The 16,795-nt window shown below is 35.1% G+C and overlaps 1 protein-coding gene across 2 annotated transcripts in view; it reads right to left on the bottom strand.

Moving 5' to 3' along the window:
- Positions 1-16,795, bottom strand: part of LOC138691235 (kinesin-like protein KIF12) — a 303,486-nt gene that overhangs the window by 279,999 nt on the left and 6,692 nt on the right. The window contains exon 1 of one of the 2 annotated variants that reach the window (XM_069813043.1): positions 12,746-12,859. The exons of the other annotated variant lie outside the window; for it this stretch is intronic. The gene's annotated coding sequence lies outside the window, so the exon portion shown is untranslated. Of the gene's footprint in view, positions 1-12,745; positions 12,860-16,795 lie in introns of those variants that run through there. 2 annotated transcript variants of the gene reach the window in all.

Here is a 16,795-nt window from a genome sequence, read left to right as displayed (position 1 = left end):
TTCTCATAGTTATGAAACAAAAGGTATGAATTCTTTAAGATTGTTTGAACCAAAATGCAACACTGTTACAATATTTAATCACAGTAGTAATTTAGGCCCAAGAATATATAACAAATTTATATTTAAATATCCTAATCTTGTCAATTCTAATAGTTCTAGTATTAAATTTAAGAAGTTATGTATGGATTTTATAAAAATTGAAAAATTGTAAATTTAAATTTATATACTATAATTGCACAGTAGACATAAGACAAATTGTATTGTATAATTATTAATTTCAATTCAGGAATCCGCCCCTGAGCACGAGTTCTACTCTTTCAGGGGTGAGCTAAATTTTTCTGTATATATTATATTTTACGTTACAATTATTAGCAAAATAATAAATAAATATATATAATAGAACCAGAACATTTTGATAACTAAGATACTGTTCTGTTTTGTCTTTTGTCTCATTTACGCGCCTGTGTGCAACCTCATTCAAGAAATTAAATTACAACATCGCATACAGAACAAATAATACTCTACAAAAACATCTCAACACACAAACAAATACAACCACGCAGGCCTATACAAACTCAAATGTAACACCTGCAACAACTTCTACATAGGACAGACAGGCAGATCATTTCAAACACGTTACAGAGAACACATCACAGCCATAACAAAATTACAAAACACCTCCACATATGCAGAACACATCACAAATGCTAACCACACCTACAGAGACATCAACACAGACATGGAAACTCTACACATCCAACCAAAAAAGTCCAGAAACTAAACACACTAGAACAATACGAAATATACAAACACAAAAACACATCCAAATGAAATTCTCAACACACAACTCAATTTCAAAACAAACACACTCTTTGACTCCACATTACACTACACAAACACACCCACACAGGAAACAAAACAAAAGGCGCCAAGACCAGCAACAACCAGTTCTGAAGAAGGCCCACAACAGGCCGAAACAAGTTAATCAGGTACGATAGAATTTAACACGAGAAAGACATCGGCTATAATACATATTTCAAAGTGATATATGTGTTAAAAGTTGTGTAATCAAGATGTATCATTTACTCACTTTCAAGAATTGTTTGAAGTGTTGAAAGTGTTATTTTTTCTATAATTCATAAGAAAATAATAATAAAATAAGCTAGCATCATTTGTTACAAAATAAATGTATAGAAACATGCAGCTATCTCATAAATACTTGCAGTAAACATTTCATCCAGATTAATATTTGGCATAAAAAGTTGGTCTTGAATCAAGAAAAATAAACTTATGTAAAAATGGATTTGAAAGTAAAATGAATATTTATGTAACACATACCTATTAAAATTCTCCTCCGCTACATTCAACTAGTAACTTCATGGAGCCAACTTTAGAACAAAAAGTTACTAGAATTGTAAATTTGTGAAAAATAATTCTTTGATGAAAAAATAATTTTGACAGATCTAAATGCCACGCTCTTTTACAGCCCTAATTAAAAAAATAAAAACAACATTAAACATATTTGTAACTAGAATTAAACTAAATCCATTTGAAGTGTGAAAGAATATATTCTAAAGAAGTGAAATAGTCGAAAATATTTTGGAAAATTTTTCATGGTTTTAAGTGGAGTCTACGATTGAAATCGCCGGCGATCAACGTCGGAGAGTGGTTTCTTTACCTGGAGAACTTCGTAGATGGATTGTTATTGTTTTATAGGGCTATAGTTGACCATGCCTCGGTCACCTCTTGCCACTAGAACAACTCTTTCGACTGAACATCTCTATATTCTTTTTGGCTCATGTCGAACAGAGATTTGTGTCTGGAGACATAATCAATTAATATCTCGTCTTCATTAGTGGAGAAATTGCAAAAAGCTTTCTGTTTTACGGCCATTATGGTAGGATGTATAATGTGTAGATCACATGTTATTAAATGATTTAGTTCATGCCCTACTGCAATTTTACAATTGGTTTCTCGGCGATGATCGCCGGGTTTTTGCCTCCAAGGCAAACTCCGACGATTTTCGTTGACGATGATCGTTCGGCGAAGATCGCTGTAGACAAACCGTAGCTTTGTTATTGCTTTGAGAATGAAAACGACATTGCGCGCTTTTTCACAGGTGAATGATTTATTGGTAACTGCTCTTTGTTGTAGCAAACGTATTCTTTTTTATGTGCTTTGACTTGTTCGAATAACATATCAAATTTTCTCGGAAAGAGTATATTACATGATAAAAACTTCAGTACCAGTGCCGATTTTTTAATTTTTTTTTTTTTTGCCTCACTAATAACAAAATTCGTGAATGCAAAAAATGCCACCCCTTAGATTCTGCCACCCCGGAGCAACTGCCTCGGTCTTCCATTGGTATTTTTTTTAGTTGGTTATTTAACGACGCTGTATCAACTACTAGGTTATTTAGCGTCTGATAGCGAGATGATATTTGGCGAGATGAGGCCGAGGATTCGCCATAGATTACCTGACATTCACTTTACGGTTGAGAAAAACCTCGGAAAAAACCGAACCAGGTAATCAGCCCAAGCGGGATCGAACCCGCGCCCGAGCGCAACTTCAGACCGGTAGGCAAGCGCCTTAACCGACTGAGCCACGCCGGTGACTCCTATTGGTAAATATGAGCCTGATATGGATGCTGCACTGAGGGAATCCGCTCCTTTGTTTTCGACTGTGAAAAAATAGGCAGCATTATTTAAACATGGTCGAGAGTGTGTGAAGGACGACCCCAAGGCGGACGTCCACTAACAGTATCAAGTGAAGATAGCGTAGAAAAAATCCACGGTATGGTGCTGAATGTCCAACGACAAAGTGCGGGAAATTAGTGAGGTTAAGAGTATCTCAACTGAACGGGTACGCCACATCTTATTCTTGGGAGTCACCGGCGTAGCTTAGTCGGCTGATGCCTTGTCTGCAGATCCGGAGTTACGCTCGGGCGTGGATTCGATTTGCGCTTGTACTGATTACCTGGTTGGGTTTTTTCCGAGGTATTTCCAAACGGTAAGGCAAATGTCGGGTAGTCTATGTAGAATCCTCGGCCTCATCTCGCCAAATACCATTTCGCTGTCACCAATTCTATCTACGCTAAATAACCTAATAGTTGATACAGCGTCATTAAATCTCGCACACTCATGGTGGGTTGCAAGAACGCATTTATTTTTTCGTTAGCCGCTAACGGACCAATAAGTTTCAAAGACGTATTCCAAGAAACTCCTTCAGTGTTATTGGTCCGTTAAAGGATTCACTAACTTAAAGATCTGATTTCCCTCCTTATAATAATATTTATTCCTCCGTTAGACAGCTATCTTACGTACATTTGTGTATTGGCGAGTAGTTCATATATTTTGATCATCGTAATGTTAACTGTGTGAGATTCAAGCATGCGATAGTTTATATATAGGCCTGTATACACGATATTAAAATAATATTGCATATCGATGGCTAAAAAGTGATACCTCGTATCTGTACATTTGCAGGTAAATAAAAAAAACTCTTTTAGAAATTAGTTTCACAAAATAGACAAACTTACTCGTATATATGTTTCTGCTTTGCAAGATCTTCTATTCGACACAACATATTAGTACACTGTCCAATTTTGTGAACATAATAATAATAATAATAACAATAATAATAATAATAATAATGTAGTTAATCTAAATAGTAATAATGTAGTTAAACTAAATTACCATTTTTGTAGACATGAGGTAGGACCTCTTCTTAGCCATCGATATACGATAATTTGATTACTTATTTATTTATTTACTTATTTTTTCATTAATTCTTCGAATAGCGAAGTTGTTATTTATTTCTTTATTATAGACTCTAGTTCATCGTCTGACGACAAGGTTATGTACTCTATAGTCTGACTTTTTATTTTCTATAAAATTAATGCACTCGTGCGCTATTTCTAATAACAAATAGGCATATTTGTCTTTCTCACTTAAACTTCTGTTCCTGATTTCTTTCTGGTTCGTATTAGTCTAAATTTATTGCAAATTTTGACAACAATAAAAGTAATTTCTCACGTCAGTCAAGCGGCCGATGTTCACTTTTTTATTCATTCACATAGGCTACTATTGCGTCACTTGTGAAATCCAGAGATGCTTGGTTAACGATCCAATAACGAGTGACCCGTTAAATTGTTCTTCTGCAACCCGACAATCTAAGGGTACGTACACGTTGGAGCGACGATAAACGATAAAAGAAGCAGCGATGCTATATCAGAGAGAATTGAAGCATGCATTGTCTTGAGGTGTGCATATTGGTGTAACAATAAAAGCGGAGATGCACGATAAAAGCGACGAAAAAGCAAAGTTCCATTTTCTTCGCTCTTGTCGTTCATAAGATCTCTGATTAAGATAATATTAATCTGTATAACTACCGGTGGTTATCAATATATCCGAATATTAATCGATTTATTATTATTATTTCGGCATATTAAATTAATTATTGTAGATATTGACAAATTGATCAGTTGTGTATTTATTCGTCATATGTTATGTGATCACAAGAACCAATCACAACACAACGAATTTATACTATCTTTGGGATGAGAAACAGGTTCAATTTTGTACGTATTTAAGTTACATTAACCTTGAACCTAGCAGCTGATATTTCCTATATATCTTCTTTCATTAAGTGGATGCATAGAATATCTTCTACTGATAAATCAAAATGTTCGCTTCCCGCGTCCTCGTTGCTCCGATATGAACACTTGATTCTTTGATAATACCAAAGCGTCGGTGAAACAAATGTGTGAATCTCAGAGGAAGGGACTATGTTAAGAAATAAAGAATATTTCAGAATAATCCTAGTTTAATTTCTACGTGAGGCTATGAACTTAACCCTTGCATAACTTCTTCACGAACAACACATTATTAAGAAAAGACCTAAAGTTTAAAGTCAAATTTAGATAACAGTAATGGATAAATTGTATTACAAGGACTCAAGAGTAAACAGATTTTATGCGTTTGTATAAATTAACACCCTCGGCTTCGACTCGGGTGCTGAACTTTCCAATCATGGATGAAACCTAATTTTACTCTCTTGTGCTGTAGATTGCTATTACTGGTATTTATCCACCTGTATCTAAGTAATGGCAACCCGGTATTATGTATTTATAGTTACACATGTATATAAAGTAGACAATTAGAGGCTTACAGCGAAGTGACGTTGTGGATGCATCCATCGCCTTCCAGAGGGTGGTGACGGACACGTGGTACTGGAGGAGGTTACTTTTACTTACTTACTTACTGGCTTTTAAGAAACCCGGACGTTCATTGCCGCCCTCACATAAGCCCGCCATTGGTCCCTATCCTGAGCAAGATTAATCCATTCTCTATCATCATATCCCACCTCCCTCAAATCCATTTTAATATTATCCTCCCATCTACGTCTCGGCCTCCCTAAAGGTCTTTTTCCCTCCGGCCTCCCAACTAACAATCTATATGCATTTTTGGATTCGCCCATACGTGCTACATGCCCTGCCCATCTCAAACGTCTCGATTTAATGTTCCTAATTATGTCAGATGAAGAACACAATGCGTGCAGTTCTGTGTTGTGTAACTTTCTCCATTCTCCAGAAACTTCATCCCTCTTAGACCCAAATATTTTCCTAAGCACCTTATTCTCAAAAACCCTTAACCTATATTCCTCTCTCAAAGTGAGAGTCCAAGTTTCACAACCATAAAGAACAACCGGTAATATAACTGTTTTATAAATTCTAACTTTCAGATTTTTTGACAGCAGACTGGATGATAAAAGCTTCTCAACCGAATAATAACAGGCATTTCCCATATTTATTCTGTGTTTAATTTCCTCCCGAGTATCATTTATATTTGTTACTGTTGCTCCTCCAAGATATTTGAACTTCTTCACCTCTTCAAAAGATAAATTTCCAATTTTTTATATTTCCATTTCGTACAATATTCTGGTCACGAGACATAATCATATACTTTGTCTTTTCGGGATTTACTTCCAAACCTATCTCTTTACTTGCTTCAAGTAAAATTCCCGTGTTTTCCCTAATCGTTTGTGGATTTTCTCCTAACATATTCACGTGGAGGTTACTTTTAAGAAATGTAATTATGTCGTTTGTGAATAAATAAGTTTTTTTATTTAATTAGAGTGTTGCCACTAATTTTCGAATGATCCTATTATTATTATTATTATTATTATTATTATTATTATTATTATTATTATTATTATTATCGTACATGGTGGGACCAGTATGTATCTTTTCGAGGAAGTGATACGCAAGAGTACATATCTAAAGGTTTGCCCTGATAAAAGACTGTAGAAAACTTGTGGATCAAGTTAACACTAACGGGCCCGTATACCCACTTGCTACATCAAAACAATACTCTAATTACACATGAACCTGATTACAGGAAAATAGTCAGCTGCAGGTTTTAAAAGGTTCAGTAGGTCAATATGAGCCAATATCGCCACGAGATGTAAGGGCAAGAAATCTTTCCCTACTTACATAGGCCTACATCCTGTTTCACACAATTTTAACAGAGATTGTGAATATTGCTAAAGAAAAAAATGGTTCGATTCTTGGAATTCCTGTAATTGCATGAAAAGTTTCTCCTGTTCGTGATTATTATTGTGAGCATGGTTGGGATTTTAAGGATGTTTGGGGTTTGAAATAAAAGTTTGATATTTCTTATCGTTTCTGTCTTCACACTCCCCGAATTTAAATTTAACAAGGCGGAGCCTTCTAGTTAATTTATTTCACAATTGCTTCCTCATTCCACGAGGCCTAGAGACAACAACAATTCAACTGATAGTCCAAACGATTCACACAGCAATAAGACTGCAAGTTGTTTGAAATTGTAATTAATAATATGTCATTACAGAGAATTGGATTCATTTGGAAATTAACGCCACATATTCTAAAATAGATTATCGGTACTATATTATTATATTGACTTTTTCTGTCTTTACACTTCTAAACAAGGTGGAGCCTTCTCGTTAACTACTTCATAATCGCTTCCTCATTCCATGAGGGCTAGTCTACAGACAACAATGCAATTGATAGTCGAAACGATTCACACGTCAATATGAAGTCAATGAGTTCTTTGAAGCTGTAATAAATAAAATGTTGTTACAGAGAATTGGATTCATTAGGAAATGAATGCCACTCTTAAGTATTTTAGAATCAACCTATTTCTGTTCTTATAGACCTACTCCGCGCATTTATTATCCACCCTCCCCATTTGTGTAGGCCTACGAATAATAAAGAATTCATTACGATGTCACATTCATTTGTTTCTCCTTTATGTTTTATCACGGCAGGTTGGATTCGAAAACTACTTATTTCAAGCACATAATTTCAGTCATCCAAGGCCTACTGCAATTAATGGCGTCACCGTATTAACAAAAAGTGTGACCATATTCCTCGAATGTCAAGCGCATAAACATTTCACGTTAAAAGCAAATATCTCCAAGTTCATTTGTAAGTTTTATGCATTTAAAATCCTAGCTCTATAGGAAGCAGAGGGATCCTTTGAACTCAAATGTGAAGTTATCTGTTCATCATTTCTCCTCCGCATACCCTTCAAATTTTCTACATTAAGTTCCACGTTCCTCTAGTCTAGCCAATAGTTTTCTCTGTACACCTGGTATACTTATGAATACAGCCCGGAAGTTAGGCAAAAATGTCTGTTTTCAATGGGTGGGTAGGGGAACATGGGGCAGAACGGGGTAGTTAATGTTTGAATGTTTTTATTTGGTATCAAATAATGTAAATGTATGTGTTTTATGACATATATGCTTTTATTACACGGTAAACAAGTAAAAAAAATGCACTTCGAGTGAAATCCGGTCATTATAACCTTAAAATAAATTAGTTTTTCGAAATGTGTGTTTTGTCCCGTTCTGCCCCACGTATGGGGCAAAATGGGGTATCTATTTTTTTTTTAATAATTAAATGGCAAAAGTGACAAAAATTATATACCAGAACGTGTGAATACTACAACATTTTACAAGTTTACTTGAGAAAAAGTAATTCGCAAAATACGCAAACGTGCGTGGCATCCTCGTCTTCACTGTCTACTCCTGCGCAACAATTGTGAGCCCATTTCAGACATGATACGCATCTAATCCAAGCTTATTCTGACAAACAACAGAACGAACAACCCATTACAGGAGGTGAAATTTAATTAAATATCACGTGGGGCAGGACGTACTGTCCTGTTATGCCCCACCCCGTTTTGCCCCATAGTCACAATTTATAAGTTATGAGGTATTGGCAGGAAAAACAACGCACGAAATTTAAGAAAGTTTCGGAATTAAAAGCGAGGTAAGCACTCTATAATATGACATTAAAATAGATTATCTAAATAAATCTCATTTCTACTTACGTGTGACAAGAGAACACTTTAAAGTTGCAAATGAATGATACAATATGATGCAGCAACCGAATAACATACAACAGATGCAAGGAATGGCAGTAAGTGTTGTGTGATGATATATTTACATGAGTTGACGAAGTTCTATAAAAAAAATCGGTAGATGGCACTACTTGTTGGGAAGATAGAGGCTATACCCCGTCCTGCCCCATATTCCCCTATATGAAGAAGTTAAATAGAGATAATGTGTTTCTGCATATTTTGGGACGGTAGGGCCAATTTTTATTAATCCTGTTTTGTTTTGTTATGAATTTTTCTGATATTATTTACATGTTAAAATAAATCAGTACAATTAAAGTAGAAATGTATGCTACACATTCCATTATATTAAAAACTATAAATAAAATCAATTTCATTGTATTAAATAAAGAACAGTTACACAAATTAAATAATATTTTGCGTTACACAAGCCTCTACTAGGAATCTCACTTCTAAATTATTTATGGCGGCACGGATAGAAGTCAGCCCTAAGCTGGAAAAACGTTACTTCAGAAGAAGCTGCTTCAATTCGCGAGGTGATAAAACTCTTGTGCACACCAAGAAATCAGCATTAATCTCGCATTTATAACAACACTTTATTGTGTTTTACTGGAAGCAATTGCGAAGTTGGAGAAAAAGAGGTGAGACACTGACGTCAACCACGATGATCGACAAAGACACTTAAGTCAACTGCTGGAAGCACCGGGAGCCGAAAGGTTGGCTTTTAGCGAAAAGTGTAAACGTGCCATGAATGCTAATGGGGACCTAGAAAAACTTAAATACATTCGTGATATATGAAAGGTGAACTTTCTATTTTTACTGACATAAGTTTATACACAGTAGGATGTTTTACGTGTGCTCTAACCTTTTCATATGAAGGGTGAAGTCCACACCTGTGGAGTAACGGCTAGCGCGTCTGGCCGCGAAACCAGGTGGCCCGGGTTCGATTCCCGGTCGCGGCAAGTTACCTGGTTGAGGTTTTTTCTGGGGTTTTCCCTCAACCCAATATGAGGAAATGCTGGGTAACTTTCGGTGCTGGACCCCGGACTCATTTCACCGGCATTATCACCTTCATCTCATTCAGACGCTAAATAACCTAAGATGTTGATAAAGCGTCGTAAAATAACCCAATAAAAAAAATGAAGGGTGAAAAACGTCCTCTCCGATGGCTGCTGACTATGCCAGTGGAGAACTGGTGGGTGGGGGAATTTATTTATTTATTTATTTATTTATTTATTTATTTATTTATTTATTTATTTATTTATTTATTTATTTTGTTGTGGCATGTAACTAAGAAAAGTAAGAGCAAGTACTGATATGTGATACAGAGATATTTTAAGTAGTCTATATTAAATTACAATTTTGATGATTTTACTGTGTAGCTTCGCAATTTTTAAATACCTATTTTGATTATTTTACTGCCTATTTTAACCAAAATAAATGCCTGAATTTCCGAGCTCTATTTATGAACAACATTTTCATGTGGATCGGTTCCCAGCCCATAGGCTATATTAATTTCATTTTTTTTTTTCGCTGTTATTTATACTCGCTTTAACATCTTTGGTCATATCGCGAGTTAATCTTTTGGGTGAAATCCGAAGGCTTGTGTACTATTGTCGGGACTAATTCTATTGTTGTGAACTACATGGCATCTGTAGATGTAGCTATTACTGATATTTTGTTAAGTATATGATTTTGGTGATGAATGATATTCAGGGATGTTGTGGCCCGAATTTCCTGGTATTTGTGCTACAGTTGATAGTAAACCCTGAAAAACCTCAACCAGGAAATCCAACCCGACCGGGAATCGAGAGACCAACATGCTGGTCTCTACACCAGGAGGTGGTCTATATTAAATTTGATTTCAATTTTTCCACTCCTATAGATGATTCCACGTTAAAAAAAAAGCATTGGTTTTATGGGCCTTGCCTAGTACATTGTACAAGCTATGTGGTAAGTTGGGGTTTCTATGGCAACTGATCATTTGATGGAATAGCCCCATATACTCAATGCTTTTTTCTTAATACGAAATCCTCTATAACGAAGTTGAAAAAAGAGAGTCCTATATTTGAAATGCCCGTATTTCAGCTGTCAGCGGTTTACAGCATTAAAAAAGAGCACATTACTGTAGCTGTAAACGACTGTTGGGGAGATTACAGTCCGCTAGCAAACCGTTACCCATGGGGGCGTAGTCCACACATCTCATCCAAGTTATCTGAAGGGTTAACACGAACATTTGAACAGCCTTCCATCGCTGTGTTACTGAATGTCGATCCATCCGTAGGCATTGTGATAGACAAATGACATATCAAAGACCAGTGTTGCTAACTGACGTGTACGCAAAGTCGACAAACAATATTAAAAATTCGTCAAACCAGGGCCCTACGCAAAGGAGGGGGGTTTACGGGGTTAGAACTCCACTTGAACTTTTTGAAAAAATTACATTTAGATTTGAATATTTTTTTATCCATAATCGTTTTCCCTTATTGTCAATAGAGAAACATTTACTTATTGTCATTACAGGGTACTGAAAAAATCGCCAAATCCCTATTTCAACAATAGAAATGTTAACAGAAAATTTCGCCGAAAAACAGTTGAAAGACGCCACATTTAGTTACAAAGTCTCTAAATTGGCAACACTGTCAAAGACCATTTCATCTGTAACAAGGATGCCGAAAACTATAACATAAAAACCTTTACATCATTGTTGTGTCTTGAATGTTCTCGAGACACTGAAGACACATTCAATTGTTTTTATTTCTCGCTTTTCAATTTAAGACATAGCCGATGATAATGAAGATGATGATGATGATAATAATAATAATAATAATAATAATAATAATAATAATAATAATAATAATAATAATTTACATGTTACGTTCTGAATGAATTATCTCGGCCAATATTACATTGTATTAGTCCAAATGTTTTCCTCAACTCCTCTTTTTTTTTCAAATGTTTTCTTATTGTCCGATAATAATATAACGTTTAATAATACATTTTAAGGGGTTAAGTACAGCTTATAGCAGTAAAAGTTTGGAAATATTCAACATTTTTTCCCTCCATTACTGTATCTTGTACAATAATGAAAATTAGTATGTGTAAAACACTGTCCTCCTGCCACAAGAAAAAATATTTTGACGACTAAAAAAAATTATTTACTTTCTTTTTTTTGAAAATTCATTTCACTCTGCAGTGATGAAACGTTTCCCACATAACTCAAAAAGTATCCAACATTCTGTGATTAAATTTTTTTGTGTATTTATACATGTCATATCTGCAATATGGTGCAAGATCACGTCTTTACCTTTGATAGATTGTCTGATAAAAAATAAATTCTTTCAAAAAATTGTCAAATATCAGTATTTTCTTCTAACACAAAATAAAAAAAATATATATTATTTATTAAGGAATATAGTTCAAAGATATTGTAAACATGAGTTTCAGCAATAAAATAAAAGAGAGAGAACACGAATAAGTTAACAAATTTATGAGTTATGAGGGAAAAGCTTCATCACTGCAGTGAACTACCACCATTACGAATTTTGAAAAAAAAATAATATCATTAATTTTTTTAAACGTAAAAATATATATATATATTTTTTTTTTCATATAGCAGAAGGACAGTGTTTTACACATATCAATTTTCATTATTGTACAAGATACAGTAATGGAGGGAAAAAATGTTGAATATTTCCAAAACTTTTAATGCTGTAAGCTGTACCTAACCCCTTAATCAACTTTTCGTAGCCCCACTCCGAGAAAATTAACGAATTGCATATTGATAATTTAACAATACAGAAAGAAGAAATAATACTCCTTGGAATAAAAGTAGGCTATGACAATATTATAACAAATGAACAAAACAGAAAACAGCTGAATGACGAAATGACGATATATTAACGAATGCATGAATGCATGACACGACTAAAGGAAATCGGGCAAAGAAAAATGATCATCTTAGATGGAAATTTAATATAATTATCTTACTTAACGCACTGGGGGAGGGATTATAGTAAGAATATTAACTAGTAATTGTTGGTAGTTCTGAATAACTATGTTCTGCAGCAGGGGTAGATTTTGTAATCATTCAATTGAGTTTCTTGTTTGTGTTGGAAATAGAATCTGTCGATTAGTTCTTATACATTCTCATATAATGAAAATAAATATTAATACGCCTACGAATGAAATTTTAAGACAAACATGAAGAAGAATTAAAAAGAGATGAATTTTTCTTCTAGTTATTCTAAAAACAGACTGATTTATAAGTCACACTGGCAGAAATTAACGAAGTCCCTACATTTGTATTACATTGCACATTTGTTTTTAACTTTTCAACTCACCGTCAAAGTCGCTGGCGATGTGAAAGGCTATTCATACATCCCACACTGTCATCCTCATCACTACTTGAAGGAACCAAGTTTCGCCGTGCGCACCGCAGATTGTGCCACTCCAACTGCCCGCCCGCGCGAGGTCCGACACTTGAAGTACTTGTAGCGCCCGGTTGGTAGGCAACGCGCAATTACCGATCGAAACAAACCATCGCATCGACACGTGACCCCTATACCTGACCAGCATGTTGACGTCACATGGAAAAGTAATCGAACTTTTCTAACATTCTCTATTGTGTCCGAGTGGTGTAACTGGTCCCACATGCACTGTGAAGATGCACACTACAATGGGGAGTCAGGAAGGGGGCGTGTCGAGCACGAGGGCCGCCCACGATCGAGAAAGCAAATTCATTGTGCTCAATCTTCTTTCAGTCTAACAGCAAAAGCAAAGAAATTAAACGCATAGGAATAGCAATGCTACCATTTCAAAATTAACTACATATGACCTAATTAGGCCTACCGTGTGCATTAAATCTAGATTCATTTAGTGCTCTATTAAAACTTAAATGATTTCTATGTCTGTCCGTCTCATACTAATTTTTCATCTTAAAAAACCTGTGTACTGAAAATTATATATTTTCTCACCAGAAGTTCCACGACTATAGCACCAATTTACTTTTTCAGTCTGTTTCCCAGATACATTCCAGTAGCCTAAACAGTTCGGTTTCTTCATGAGATACATACTTACTTACTGGCTTTTAAGGAACCCGCAGGTTCATTGCCGCCCTCACACAAGCCCGCCATTGGTCCCTATCCTGAGCAAGATTAATCCATTCTCTATCATCATATCCCACCTCCCTCAAATCCATTTTAATATTATCCTCCCATCTACGTCTCGGCCTCCCTAAAGGTCTTTTTCCCTCCGGCCTCCCAACTAACACACTATATGCATTTCTGGATTCGCCCATACATGCCACATGTCCTGCCCATATCAAACGTCTGGATTTAATGTTCCTAATTATGTCAGGTGAAGAATACAATGCGTGCAGTTCTACGTTGTGTAACTTTCTCCGTTCTTCTGTAACTTCATCCCTCTTAGCCCCAAATATTTTCCTAAGAACCTTATTCTCAAACACCCTTAATCTCTGTTCCTCTCTTAAAGTGAGTCCAAGTTTCACAACCATACAGAACAACCGGTAATATAACTGTTTTATAAATTCTAACCTTCAAATTTTTTGATAGGAGACTAGATGACAAAATCTTCTCAACCGAATAATAACACGCACTTCCCATATTTATTCTGCGTTTAATTCCCTCCCGAGTGTCATTTATATTTGTTACTGTTGCTCCAAGATATTTGAACTTTTCTACCTCTTCGAAGAATAAATCTGCAATATTTATATTTCCATTTCGTACAATATTCTGGTCACGAGACATAATCATATACATTTAGTGCTCTATAAAAACCTAAATTACTTCTATGTCTGTCTGTCTGTCTCATACTAATTTTTCATCTTAAAAAAAACCTGTGTACTGAAAATTATATATTTTCTCACCAGAAGTTCGACTATCGCAACAATTTACTTTTTCAGTCTGTTCCCAGATACATTCCAGCAGACCAGCGTTTCTCAAACTTTTTTGAAGTGGGGACCACTTTTTTAAGTCAGAACAGTTCCGCGGACCACCTTACTCTTGTTCCCTTCGAAAGAAAATTTATCATTTTTGTAGCATATTTTAATACCAGTATACTTGTATTTTAAAACAGAATTAAGATTCGGTACTTTGATCCTCTATTATGAATTCGGGTGGTCCCTGGCTGGGTTACAGGTGCGGCGCCAGATGTGTAGGGAAAAGATGACGAGAAACAACGTTCATAGTGCTTTAAATCCCTCTTTTGCTACTGAGAGTAGAGTGGGAAGTCGGTAGACGGGTAGGGTAATAAATTTCATAAAAAATTAGTACTGGGAGAAAAATTTAAATTCGATTGCCATGCGTCATTTCCAAACTCTGAGATTTTAAGTTATAGTGCGAAACGCAGTTCGTTTGAGTTTTATTTTTTCTTCTGTCTTTTTTGAAGGACCACAAGGGCAGACCTCGAGGACCACAGGTGGTCCGCGGACCATAGTTTGAGAAACGCTGCAGTAGCCTATACAGTTCGGTTTCTTCATAAAATATACAGGATGTTTCAAAATAGCATTCAGCATTTTGAGAGAAAGTATTCATCAAAAGAACGAAAAAAGACTGATAAACACGGTCATAAAATTAATACCTTCCAAATATAAGTACTTGTCCATCAACATCATAGGAGGTGTTCAATGTGATATCCATAAAAAAAATAATATTCTGAGGATGTAGTATTCATCAAAACATAGATCCTAAATTTGAATTTTGTACGAAAGAAGGGCATTGAATATGGTATTATAAGAACAAAATATCTTGTAATGTGAGGTTTTTGTTTTTTTCTTATTGGGTATTCAGTATCATATCGGAAATTCAGTAAACAAAAGGGTAACAAGAAGTATTCCCTAAAACGTAGGGCAGAAAGATGAAATGAAATTACATAATTTATTATGTTTATGTACGAGGTATTCTTATCACGAAATATATTAATTTTTAGACCAACATTTTCTTCTGACGAGTACTACCATCTCTCAAAATATTGAATGTTTTATCACTCTATAAAGGATAATTCAAAATTCACTTCTAACAAAATGTTGAAGCTTTTTGACTTAAAAATTAAATTCAACAAAAATTACAAGAAACAGTCTATGCCTCGTCCTAATCCTTCTGTAATAGAAGCTCCTAATTGAATTTTTACTGGAACTGGATTATTATTTAAAGCTTTATAAATATTTTAACATCTGAGATAGTAGTGTATCGAAGTGATAGTCATCAAAATCTTGGATTTAAAATATCTGCATCCTAATTAATTCAAATGAACAAAAACGAAAGTGTAAATTAATGTTTAAAAAAATACATAATGATATTAAAAAATATAATAATATTCTGCGACAAGATGTGGTAGCTATCAAAACGATAAAAATTTATTGAAAATAAATAATATACATTGAATATTATAAAGATGAATAGAGAAAAACAATGAATGTTTTCATTTGTTACTTTCTGCATTTCCATAGTTACCATTTTGTTGAATAAAATATTAACGATTTTAATAGTACTGCTACAAGAATTTTGAAGTTTCAAGTCACGGTTCTATCATTAGGCCTAAATGTTAGGATACAACTACTTCAATGCTATTATGAAAGCTATGGGAAATTTTCCATAGGGTCTAAGAAATGTAGAACATTTGATTTAACAGAAGGCTCGTAAGCAATTCGTAATTACTGGGACTTAATCAGGAAGTACTTCTGCCAGGAAGCCTGAAGGATGATAGCAATGGAAAAGGAAGCTTTTAATAGAAAAGGGAGCATTTTACGCGGATCTTTGGGAAAAGGAACTAAAAAAGACACTGGTGAAGTGCTTTGTGTGGAGTGTGACATTTTGTGGGGCAGAAACATGGATATTACGACGAAGTGAAGAGAAACATTTGAAATGTGGATATGGAGAAGAATAGAGCGTGTGAAATAGAAAAAAATAAGAAATTTAACTATGTTGAAAAGAGTGGGTGAAGAAAGAATAATGCTAAAACTAATCAGGAAGAGAGAAAGGAATTGGTTGGATCACTGGCTGAGAAGAAACTGCCTACTGAAGGATGCACTGGAAGGAATGGTGAACGGGAGAAAAGTTCGGGGCAGAAGAAGATACCAGATGATAGACGACATTAAGATAATACTAATAATAATAAATATATCGATCATATGCGGAGACTAAAGGTAGGCGCTCACTTATAAGAACGGATTCTTTCGGCGCGTTCGGATATTTATTCTTCGCACTATTTTGAATTGAATATTGTCCTCTTGGCCGTATCATCTGTCCGTATGACCGGATTTCATCCAGAACTCTGGCCCGAGAAAACTAGACGGATTTCCCTATGGACCAATATCGAAATACAGAAGGCCATGACAATATGTCGATTGTCATAGACAAATAATGAAGATGCTA

The sequence above is a fragment of the Periplaneta americana genome, chromosome 16, assembly GCF_040183065.1.
Source record: "Periplaneta americana isolate PAMFEO1 chromosome 16, P.americana_PAMFEO1_priV1, whole genome shotgun sequence".
Lineage (NCBI taxonomy): Eukaryota > Metazoa > Arthropoda > Insecta > Blattodea > Blattidae > Periplaneta > Periplaneta americana.
This window is presented reverse-complemented; position numbering and strand designations above follow the sequence as displayed.